This window comes from Myotis davidii, unplaced genomic scaffold (genome assembly GCF_000327345.1).
Source record: "Myotis davidii unplaced genomic scaffold, ASM32734v1 scaffold290, whole genome shotgun sequence".
Classification (NCBI taxonomy): domain Eukaryota; kingdom Metazoa; phylum Chordata; class Mammalia; order Chiroptera; family Vespertilionidae; genus Myotis; species Myotis davidii.
Window position 1 is genome coordinate 1098101 of NW_006285049.1, and position 11482 is coordinate 1109582.

The 11482-nt window shown below is 40.9% G+C and overlaps 1 pseudogene; it reads right to left on the reverse strand.

The window, feature by feature from the left end:
* Positions 1 to 1347: 1347 nt before the first annotated feature.
* Positions 1348 to 1928, reverse strand: LOC102763450 (annotated as a pseudogene).
* Between the last annotated feature and the right edge of the window lie 9554 nt (positions 1929 to 11482).

Consider the following 11482-nt stretch of genomic DNA (forward strand, 5'->3'; position numbering starts at 1 on the left):
TTTAAAAGCAGTGTTGGAAAAATGGGAATATTTAGCATTCTTTTTTAAAAATATATATTTCTGTTGCTTTCAGAAAGGAAGGGAGCAGGAGAGAGATAGAAACATCCTATATAATAAAAGCCTAATATGCTAAGTGTCCAGTCATCCTGTCATCCATCCAACCAATCAAAGCGTAATATGCTAATGATGTTAAGGCCACTCAACCACTCACTATGATGTGCATTGACCAGCAGGGGGCAAATGCTTTGACCGATAGGTTAGCTTGCTGCTGGAGTCTGGCCGATTGGGACTGAGCAAGACGGGCTGGAAATGCCCTGGAGCCTTCCCATGGTCCCTTCCCGGCCCAATCATGCACCAGTGGAGTCCTTCAGCTTGGCCTGTGCTCTCTCACAATCCAGGCTGAAGGCCCCCCCTCCCCTCACACATGAGTGCAGAATTTTGTGGACTGGACCTCTAGTTTATATATATAAAAGCCTAAGTGACCAAGCAACCGAATGACTGGTCGACAGGTTGCTATGACACGCACTGACCACCAGGGGGCAGAGGCTCAATGTAGGAGCTGTTCCCTGGTGGTCAGTGCACTCCCACAGGGGGAGCTATCCTCAGCCACAAGCCAGGCTGATGGCTTCCAGCACAGCGGTGGTGGTAGAAGCCTCTCCCTCCTCCTCAGCAGCGCTAAGGATGTCCGACTGCAGCTTAGGCCTGCTCCCCTCTGGCAAGTGGACATCCTCGGAGAGCTCCCAGGCTGCCAGAGGGATGTCTGACTGCCAGCTTAGGCCCAATTCTCCAGGGAGCAGGCCTAAACCAGCAGGTGGTAATCCCCCAAGGGGTCCCAGACTTCGAGAGGGCACAGGCCAGGCTGAGAGACCCCCACCCCCCCGATTGCACAAATTTATATATATATATGAAAGCAGAGTTTTATTAGAGAAGGTAAACTAACAAAGCCTGCAGCAGAGAGGGGTCCCAAGTGGGTTGCAGAAAATCAGTATTTTTTTAAAAAAAATATTTTTATTGATTTCAGAGAAGAAGGGAGAGGGAGAGAGGGATAGAAACATTAATGATGAGAATCATTGATGGGTTGCCTCCTGCACGCCCCCCTACTGGGAATCCAGCCTGCACATGCCATTGACTAGAGTTGAACCTGGGACCCTTTAGTCTGCAGGCCGATGCTCTATCCACTAAGCCAAACCGGATAGGTCAGGAAATCAGTATTTTTAACGAGCACCCTAGTTATTTTAACACATGTAGAAAACACTGGTTAGAGATGATTCCAATATGCTACAAAGGATTATCTTCTACTACTTTGGCTCTTTGGAGTTTTTTATTATTATTAATACAGTATGTATTTGTCTTCCTTCTGTCAAACCCTGAGCCAACCACTTTCCCCAGGCTGCCTGGGGAAGTATAGGAAAAGGAACATACAGGGCAGACAAGACCCGGGAAAAAGAACTATGGGAGGTGGAGACAGCTCCTTCACATGGTGAAGAGGATGAGAAAGGCCACCATCAGGCAAAAGAGCCCCATGGCCTCTAAAAGGCAAAGCCCAGAATGGCGTAGAAGAGCTGCTGCTTCAGAGAAGGGATCCTGGCATAGCCAATGATGAGGCTCCCAAACACAGTCCCAATTCCAGCCCCAGAGCCTGCCACCCCTACTGTGGCAGCCCAGCCCCAATGAACTTGGCTGCTGTGTCGATGTCCCTTGAAATGGCGCTGGTTTGGAAGCTGCGGCTAGAAATAAGCGTGGTCAGGGGACGCGGGGCTGCCAAGCTGCTGAGGTTCTCATCTGCCAGTGTCTCTGGTCCTTTCAGCACCCCTGCAGACAGTGACCCGCTCAGCTGAGAGGTGCTCCGGACCAAGGAGGGGGTGGAGGGAGACACACTTGGTGCAGGCATACATTTTCAGGGGATCAGGGGAGCTGCTCCCAGGGCAGAGAAGACCGGGGGCCGGGGGCGGGGGGGTGCCGCGAAAGGAAGTGGCTCTTGGATTTTTACATGTAACACTTAAAGAAGAAACTTCAAGGACCAAGTCCTAAATATTATGCCACATCCTCCCCTTGAACTAGGCCCCTTGGATAATAAAATTGGTCACACGTTAGAAGATTAGTGATTTGTTCATTCTGTAAATATTTTGTTAAGACAATTTTGAAATATAATTGACAGAATTTAGTGATCGGTTGGGATTAACTTAAATGAGTTATTGCCAAAGCCGGTTTGGCTCAGTGGATAGAGCGTCGGCCTGCACACTGAAGGGTCCCAGGTTCGATTCCGGTCAAGGGCATGTACCTTGGTTGCGGGCACATTCCCAGTAGGAGATGTGCAGGAGGCAGCTGATCGATGTTTCTCTCTCATCGATGTTTCTAACTCTCTCTCTCCCTTCCTCTCTGTAAAAAATCAATAAAATATATTTTAAAATATATGAGTTATTATATATAAAGTGCTAGGAATGGTGTCTGACACATAATTATTATATGAGGTTATTATTTTAATCTAGCTTGGTAGACTAGATAGTGACAATGAATTGGTAGTGAGAATATAGAATAATTTAGATTCCAGAACAGGGAAGAGGGTAATGGAGAAAAGTAACTAATCTCATTTGGATATACTGAATTTGAGATGCCTACAGGTCATTGATGGGGATAAAATCAGTAAAAAAAAAAAATACTGGGGACATGTTGCATAAAATATTTTTAAAATGAATTCTTACCTTTTGTGTGGCTGGCTCTACTTAAAAATGGGCCAGTTGTAATTCCTCAGTATTTTACTTCTAACAATAGAAATGCACCTACAAACAGTTCTGGAAACAGTAGTTTTTTGTTGTTGTTCACTAGTAAATTAGTCTCACCCTGGTTATCTATAACATGGAATTAAGACAAGGATTTGAGAGAAAGAAAAAAAAAAGAAACACACATTTGGATACTTGGGGGAGGGGACTCTGGAGCTTCTTTTGATTCTTATTAAATCCCTGTAGCCAGAGCACCATGGCAACCTTCCCAGTCTGCCACCTAATTTCCATCTGCTTTGGAAGGAAGGGGAGGGGCGGGACAGAGGTGGTTCAGTGTGCATTCTTGTGAGTGTGTGTAATCTGAGTTAATGAAATGCAAGCAAATTATAGATTGTGTTGCATGGAAAACTGAGATTATCCATCTTTTCCATTTCCTTGTCTTTCTTCTCCTCTCAGGATGCTTCTGAGCCTCTTCAAGTTGTATCCCTTTTTCCAAATGTCAGATTTCCTCAGGAGACTTGATATACCAGAGCAAAATTACAAATTAAAAAGTGTAGCTTAAGGCAAAAATATTTTGTTAAAGAGTGGTTCAGTAAATTACTAAACATCAGTGAGTAACCTCAAAGCATTTTATTACAATACCAGAGATATATTTTTAACATTACAGAGTGTGGGTGTTTATTGCATTGTTTTTGTATGTGTGTTTTATTAATTTTAGAGAGAGAAAAACATCAATGTGAGAGAAAAACATTGCATGTGCTCCAGCCGAGGACTGAATCTGCAACCTAGGTATGTGCCCTGATAGAGAATCGAACTCACCGCCTTTTGGTGTACAGAACAAGGCTCCAACCAACTGAGCCACACTGGCTAGGGCTTATTGCATTGTTTTATGTCTTACTTCTGGAACAGAAATTCATTAATATTTATCTCTGCTGTATACATAAAAGTCCTTCCTAAAATAGATGAAACTCAGTTACCAAAATTACCACAGATAATTTTTTTAAAATATATTTTTATTGATTTCAGAGAGGAAGGGAGATAGAAATATCAATAATGAGAGAGAATCATTGATTGGTTGCCTCCTGCATGCCCCACATTGGGGACTGAGCCTGCAAACTGGGCATATGCCCTGGTGGGGAATCGAACCGTGACCTCCTGGTTCATAGGTCGATGCTCAACCACTGAGCCACACCAGCCGGCCGACCACAGATAATTCTTACCATCATTATCCAGAATAAATAAATAAAATTATTATTTAGTAATATTGCATTGTGTTGACCAGAGTTTGAGAAAGATAATATTAAGCTTTAAATAGAGTTGTGAATTCAGATGTGGGATCATACTCTTACCTAAACTGTTAATGTTGGAATTTGGCCAATCTGCATGCAGCAGACAGTCTTTAAAGGCCATACATACTGAATACCAATTCACTCAATACATGCATCAGCATTGAACCCTGAAATTAAGATAAATGTAAATTCAGCATGTCAGCATAATCATCTCCATCACCCTTTTTAAATTTAGAATGTGAGGTGTGATTTTGTTAGAGAATTTAAGGAAAACCTACTTGCTTGAATTTGTCCTTTTATTTATTTTTTTAAAAATATATTTTATTGATTTTTTACAGAGAGGAAGGGAGAGGGATAGAAAGTTAGAAACATCAATGAGAGAGAAACATCCATCAGCTGCCCCCTGCACACCCCCCACTGGGGATCTGCCCGCATCCAAGGTACATGCCCTTGACTGGAATCGAACCTGGGACCCTTGAGTCCGTAGGTCGACTCTTTATCCACTGAGCCAAACCGGTCAGGGCTTGAATTTGTCCTTTTAAAACTCAAACCTGCACAAGGAAGGCCGTGTGAGTTGGATAGGATGGTCATTTCACAAAGAACGCAGAAGCAGTGATAGGGCATGAGACAGCGAACATCATCGTGGGATGAAGTTAAGAAATGTAACCCAGTTCTTTGTGTCCAGCAGTTCCTGCATGAACCTTGCTCTCACAGCACGCAACACAATATATTGTAATAATAGTTTCTGTCCTTAGACCTTGAACTACTCTGGACCAGGAAAGAAGTTTTATGCCTTTTGTATCAAGCCCATGCTGTATACTTATTTCCTTTTTGCTAACTCCAATGAAGATTCTTCTGTCCTTATTAACAACCCCTCAGCAGTAGCTGATATTGCTCAGCATTCTATCTTGACACTGTCCTTCCTTTGTTTCAGTAACATCAATGGCTTCTGCTTTTCCTCCTCCTTCTTTGACCTGTTTTTTTTTTTTTTTTTTCCTTTTCTGACACTTCTTTCTCTTGCAGTCCTTTGCTGTCTTTAATTTATTAAATCTGTTCCTGAATCTGGTAAGTCAACCTGCTAAATATCCTTTAAATCCATCTCTTTCCTTCCAATCCATCTCTTTCTTCTCTTAGCCTTAGGCCCTTATCATGAAGCTTGGATGACTGAAATAGCCTCCTAAATAGTCTCCTTGCCTTCCATCTTTCTAGTCCATTCTTTAAAACCCTAAGAGTCTTTCTAATCTGGTATAAATTATGACAAAAAGAATTGAACCTAAGTCTGCCTGACTCTGGAGCCGGCAACCATCCTTCACTCCTCACTGCTCCTCCTTCCTGCACACCACCAGCTCCGTTAGATTCAACCCTCCATATATTTACCAAATATTTCTACTTCTTTCCATTGCTACTGCAACTTCCTTAAGTCAGTCTTATCACACTAACCAGCAATCCTCTAACCAGTTTCCCTGCGTTATGGTCCTCCACCCCCAATTCTGTTCTATCTCTGGACACAGCAGTCAGAAGTTTCTTTGTGAAATGCAAAGTTCATTACTCCTTTCCTTTAATGGCTCTCATTGAGTTTGGAATAAGGTCCTTTCATAATTGACTCTTTGCATAATCCTCCAGCCAGGTCCCTTTTCTAACACTTTATGTAACAAAACACCTCTAGTTTCTGAAACCCACCTAGTTGTCTACGTATTTGCGTATGCACTCTTATGTGTGACTACTACTCCTATTTATTTTTCAAGATAGTCCCAAATATCATCTCTTCCAGGAAGCCTTTCTGCATTCTCTATGCCACACCATCCTACCAAGACCAGGAGGTTATCTATATATATAAGCCTAAGCAACCGTTACGCCGGTTGACCGAACAACCAAACGACTGGTCGCTATGACATGCACTGACCACCAGGGGGCAGACACTCAATGCAGGAGCTGCCTCCTGATGGTCAGTGCACTCCCACAGTCAACCTCCCACTGTGGCCAACCACCCACGGTTCCTCCCCGCAGCCGGCCAGCCGGCCCGATCAGCCCCAATCTCTGGACAGACCAAGGGACTCCACATGTGCACAAATTCGTGCACCAGGGCTCTAGTAGGTAATATATTTCTCTTTGAACAGAATCATGCCATGCCTCTTCCTTGGAAGTTTTCAGAGTGTACCACATGCATTTAAATCCTAGCCAAACAAATACCTAGACTATGCCTGGTCCAATATATGCACCTTAGTAAGCAATCAATATTTGTTTCCAAAAGGAGAAATGAGCCCTGGCTGGTGTGGCTCAGTTGGTTGGGTGTCATCCTGTGCACCGAAAGGTTGCTGGTTCCATTCCCTGGTCAGGCATATGTCCCAGTTGTGGCCCATTTCCAATAATGGGCATGCAGGAGGCAGCTGATCCATGTGTTTTTCTGTCTGTTGGTTTTTTGTTTGTTGTGTTAATCCTCACCGAGGATATTTTTCCATTGATTTTTAGAAAGAGTAGACGGAGGGGAGAGACATAGAGAGAGAAACTTCAATGTGAGAGAGACACATCAATTGGTTGCCTCCCTCAGGTGCCCTGAGCGCCCTGATGGGGGTGGGGATCCAGCCTTGACCGAAATCGAACCCAAGACCCTTCAGTCCACAGGCCAACGCTCTATCCACTGAGCCAAATTGGCTAGGGCAAAATGAATTACGTTAAAATGAAGAACTTCTTTCTGGTCATTAAATGATACCATTAAGAGAGTGAAAAGGCAAGCCACAGAGTAGGAACATATTTTTTTAAAATCTTCAAATCCAACAAAATACTCTTTCTTATTCATAATGTATAATGTACTCCTACCAATCCCTATGATAAAGACAGTCAACCCATGAGAAAATATAAAAAAGACTTGAACAGGCATTTTACCAAAGAGGATATCCAAAAGGACAATGAATAAAGCAAAGTATGTCAACTTCATTAGTTAACAAATTAAAGTCACAATGTGATAAATATTACTATAAACTTTCCTGCATGGCTGTAATGAAGGAGGACAATAACTCCACTCCACCACTGATTTGTTGCAGAACCAGATAATTTGTCCTGTTCAATGTCCCACACTTTGCATTTGGCTATTGTCTTCTCGTGACTTGTTCTGACTTATCCCTTTATCTCCTGCATTTCCTATAAATGAAGGTTAAGTGTCTCTAAAGGCTCTATGAGTTGATAAGCCCTAACCGGTTTGGCTCAGTGGATAGAGCGTCGGCCTGTGGACTGAATGGTCCCAAGTTCAATTCTGGTCAAGGGCATGTATCTTTGCAGGAGGCAGCTGATTGATGTTTCTAACTCTCTATCCCTCTCCCTTCCTCTCTTTAAAAAAATCAATAATATATATATATTTTTTTTTAAAAAGACTTGATTAGATTCAGCACAATTGTTTCTGCTAGATCACTTCACAGATGATGCCATGTACTTCCTATTGGATCACATCATAGATTCACAAGGTCTGGCTGTCCCACTTTTAGTAAAGCTAAACTGAGTTCTGATGACAATAGCCTAATCCTTCTATTTAAAATATCCCCATCAATATTTTATCTGAGTTTTCATCCACTGATTATTTTTGCCTGAATAAATTATTTTATTAGAGGATATAAAGGGTGATTTTTCTAATTCTATGTTTACTTCCATATTTACTAGCTGGCATTCATATTCTATAAATGAATGATTTTCCCTAATTACAGGGTCATTCGGTTACCCTGAAATACAGTTTGTACTGGAAATGCAGGACAAATGCTTATTTATTTATTTATTTATTTATTTATTTATTTATTTATTTGACTGTCACTGTGTAGAGTATGGAGTCGGTACCCTAGTTACTTCCAGTAATGCAATGATATCAGATGATTATTTTTAGTTCACTTTTTCTATCTTTTTATTTTTTTATTTTTGCTTTGTGGGAATATCTTTATGAACTCATGGGTTTATACTGTTAAAATTTTTATTATAAAAACTGCATAAAAACAAGAATGCATAAAACATACTTTTATTGCATAATACATAATTATTAAGTGAGCATTCCGCTTTAATACCCTTTGCCTCCCTTTTCTCTATCAAAATCAACTCTCAGGAAATTATCTGAACTTTAATGAAATTTAAAATCAATATGTCTTCTAGGAGATTTTTAAGTATAAGATTTACTTCTATTATCAAACTGAAGGAGTACCCTGGCCGGTGTGGCCCAGTTAATTGGAGCATCATCCCATACACCAAAAAGATTTTGGGTTCAATTCCCGGACAGGGCATATACCCAAATTTTGGGTTCGATCCCCAGTCAGGCATGTGCAGGAGGCAACTGATAGATGTTTCTCTCTCACATTAGTGTTTCTCTCCCTTCCTCTCTCTAAAAATCAATAAAATTTTAAAAAATTGAAGGAGCAATATTAAGGATTTGGTATCTTCACCTTAAAACTAACAGGCAACCATCGATTTGATTTACACAGTGGACTGACATGACCTATATTATGTGACATAATCTGTGATATATACTATAATCAGATCACTGGCTATTGTGTGGAGACTGGACTGGGCAGGAGTAGGAGTGAATGTAGAGGAAATGCAGGAGGGTCCTGAGGTTGTCCAAACAAGAGATAATGTACTTACTAAAGTGGAGGCAGTAGAGATAGAAAGAAAAGAATAAGATTTGAGAGATATTTAGGAGGTAGATTTTTAAAAATATATATTTTTATTGATTTCAGAGAGGAAAGAAGAGGGAGAGATAGAAACATCAATTATGACAGAGAATCATTGATGGGCTGCCTCCTGCATGCCCCCTACTGGGGATTGAGCCTGCAACCCGGGCATGTGCCCTGACTGGGAATCGAACCGTGACCTCCGGGTTTGATGCTCAACCACTGAGCCACACTGTCCAGGCTAGAAGATAGATTTTAAATATATATGTCTTTACTGACTTTAGAGCAGCGGTTCTCAACCTGTGGGTCGCGACCCCTTTGGCAGTCAAACGACCCTTTCACAGGGGTCGCCTAAGACCATCCTGCATATCAGATATTTACATGATGATTCATAACAGTAGCAACATTACAGTTATGAAGTAGCAACGAAAATAATTTTATGGTTGGGGTCACAACATGAGGAACTGTATTTAAAGGGCCAAAAGGTTGAGAACCACTGCTTTAGAGAGAGAGTAAGAGAGAGAAAACCTGGATGTGAGAGAGAAACATCGACTGGCTGCTGCTTGACCGGGGATCAAGCCTACAACCTGGGCACACGCCCCAACCCAATTGGTGACCTTTCAATCACTGGACGATGCTCAACCACCTGAGCCACACCGGCCAGGGCTAGAAGGTAGATTTAACAGGACTTAGTGATGTACTCTATGGTGGTCAAAAAAGAAAGGGGAGATGTCAAGGGTAATTCTCATTTCTGATGTGAGAAATTAGGTGTATGCTGCTCCATTATACTGAGCAAGAAAAGCTTGTGGGAGGAGCATGTTTATGTGAAAATAACTAGTTCAATTTGGGATTCCTGTGAGAAAACCAGCCAGATATTGAAAGTTTACTACAGGGTCTGAATTTAGAAGAGATGTCGTTTGCATATAGAAAGTATCTTCAGCCTTAGAAATGAAAGCACGTACCATCCATTGAGTGGATGAAACACATAGAATAAAATGAGGAAAAGGTCTAGGACTGAACCTTGAGGAACTTCAACATTTAAAGATTAGGAGAGGAGGAAGAACCAGCAGAGAATGAGAAAAAAGAAAACACCACAAAAAGTGTAGGAGGGAAACCCAGATAACGTAGAGTTTTTGAGGCCAAGGGAAGAAAGTGTCTCAAAAAGAGATAATAGTCAACTGTAACAAAACTTTCATAGGTCAACAAGAACTAAAAAGTGTCAAGTGAATTTAGCAACAAACATGGAGGGCATGTGGTTTTAAGGAGTGGTAGGAGCAGAATCCAGGTTGGAATGAATTTAGGGATAAGTAGAAGGTGAGGAAATAGAAAAAAGTGTTAGACAACTCTTGTTTCCTACATAAGTTAGATACATGCAATAGAGTCTACAAGACTCCTTCCCATACACACACAAACACATACCATTCTCAAACCTAGATACATGTACTTGTTTTATTTCTTCAATTAGATTGAAGACTCTAGTGAAAGGAGACCATGCTACTACCTCTGAATTCTAATAGTATTTAGAATGGTCCAGGGCTTACTATAAGACACTCAGTACATTCTTATTGTATAAAAAAGTAAAATACTTTATTAAATACCTTTAAATTACCAACCATGATAATAGTTAGTGAAAAATATGCACAGACAGAAGCTGTTCATTTAATTTAATAAACATGTATATAACGTCTACTGTATGCTAGGCACTTTGCCAGGTACTAGGATTCACATGTTAATGGAAGAGAAGTATAGACACACAAATGAATAATTTACTTATTTTTAATCCTCATTCAAGGATATGTTCATTGGTTTTCAGAGAAAGGAAGAGAGAGAGTCAGAGAGAGAGAGAGAGAGAAACAATGATGTGAGAGGGAAAAACTTCGTTGCCTCCTGCATGCACCCCAATGGGGATCAAAACTGCATCCTAGCCAAAACCGGTTTGGCTCAGTGGATAGAGCGTCGGCCTGCGGACTGAAGGGTCCCAGGTTCGATTCCGGTCAAGGGCATGTGCCTGGGTTGCGGGCACATCCTCAGTGGGAGATGTGCAGGAGGCAGCTGATCGATGTTTCTCTCTCATCGATGTTTCTAACTCTCTGTCTTTCTCCCTTCCTCTCCGTAGGAAATCAGTGAAATATATTTAAAAACAAAACAAAACAAAAAAACACAAAAAAATAACTGCATGCTAGACACGTGCCTGACCAGAGTGGAACCCGAGACCTTTTGGTGTATGCCATTACCCTCCAATCAATGGAACCACAGTGGCCAGGATCGTGAAAAAATAATTTAAATTCCACAATATTATGAAAGGGAAAAAAATGTTTTATGGCAATCTTACTGTGAGCAAGAATGAATCCATTAATGGAATATTTTATGTATATTGGCAGTAAAGATAAGCAAACTAGTAAAAAAAAAATTTTTTTTGCCTCCCATAGTTTGCATGCAATTAAATAAGATGAGGAACAAAAATAAATTAGTTATTTCCCCTACTCTCCCATTTATATATTTAAGATTATCAGTGCTCATATGGTCTATTTGTGACCTAGATCTTATTGTTACTTATGCCCAGAGGGAGCAAAAAAAAATCCTCATTTACATAAGGAACTGAATGGCTCTGAGATAGAATTACAAAGAATCAATTGCAAGAACCCTCCTCTCTTTTATTTAATCCTCAGCATAAATTGCACAAAGAATTGAAACTATTGGGCAATGACATATTTTTTATATTGTAAAGAAAATAAAATTCAAGACTGTGCCTTTCATTCCCAAAAGATTTGTACACTTTACCATGGTCCAGCAGTGTCTAATTTATTTCATTATTAAAATTTTAAAAGAA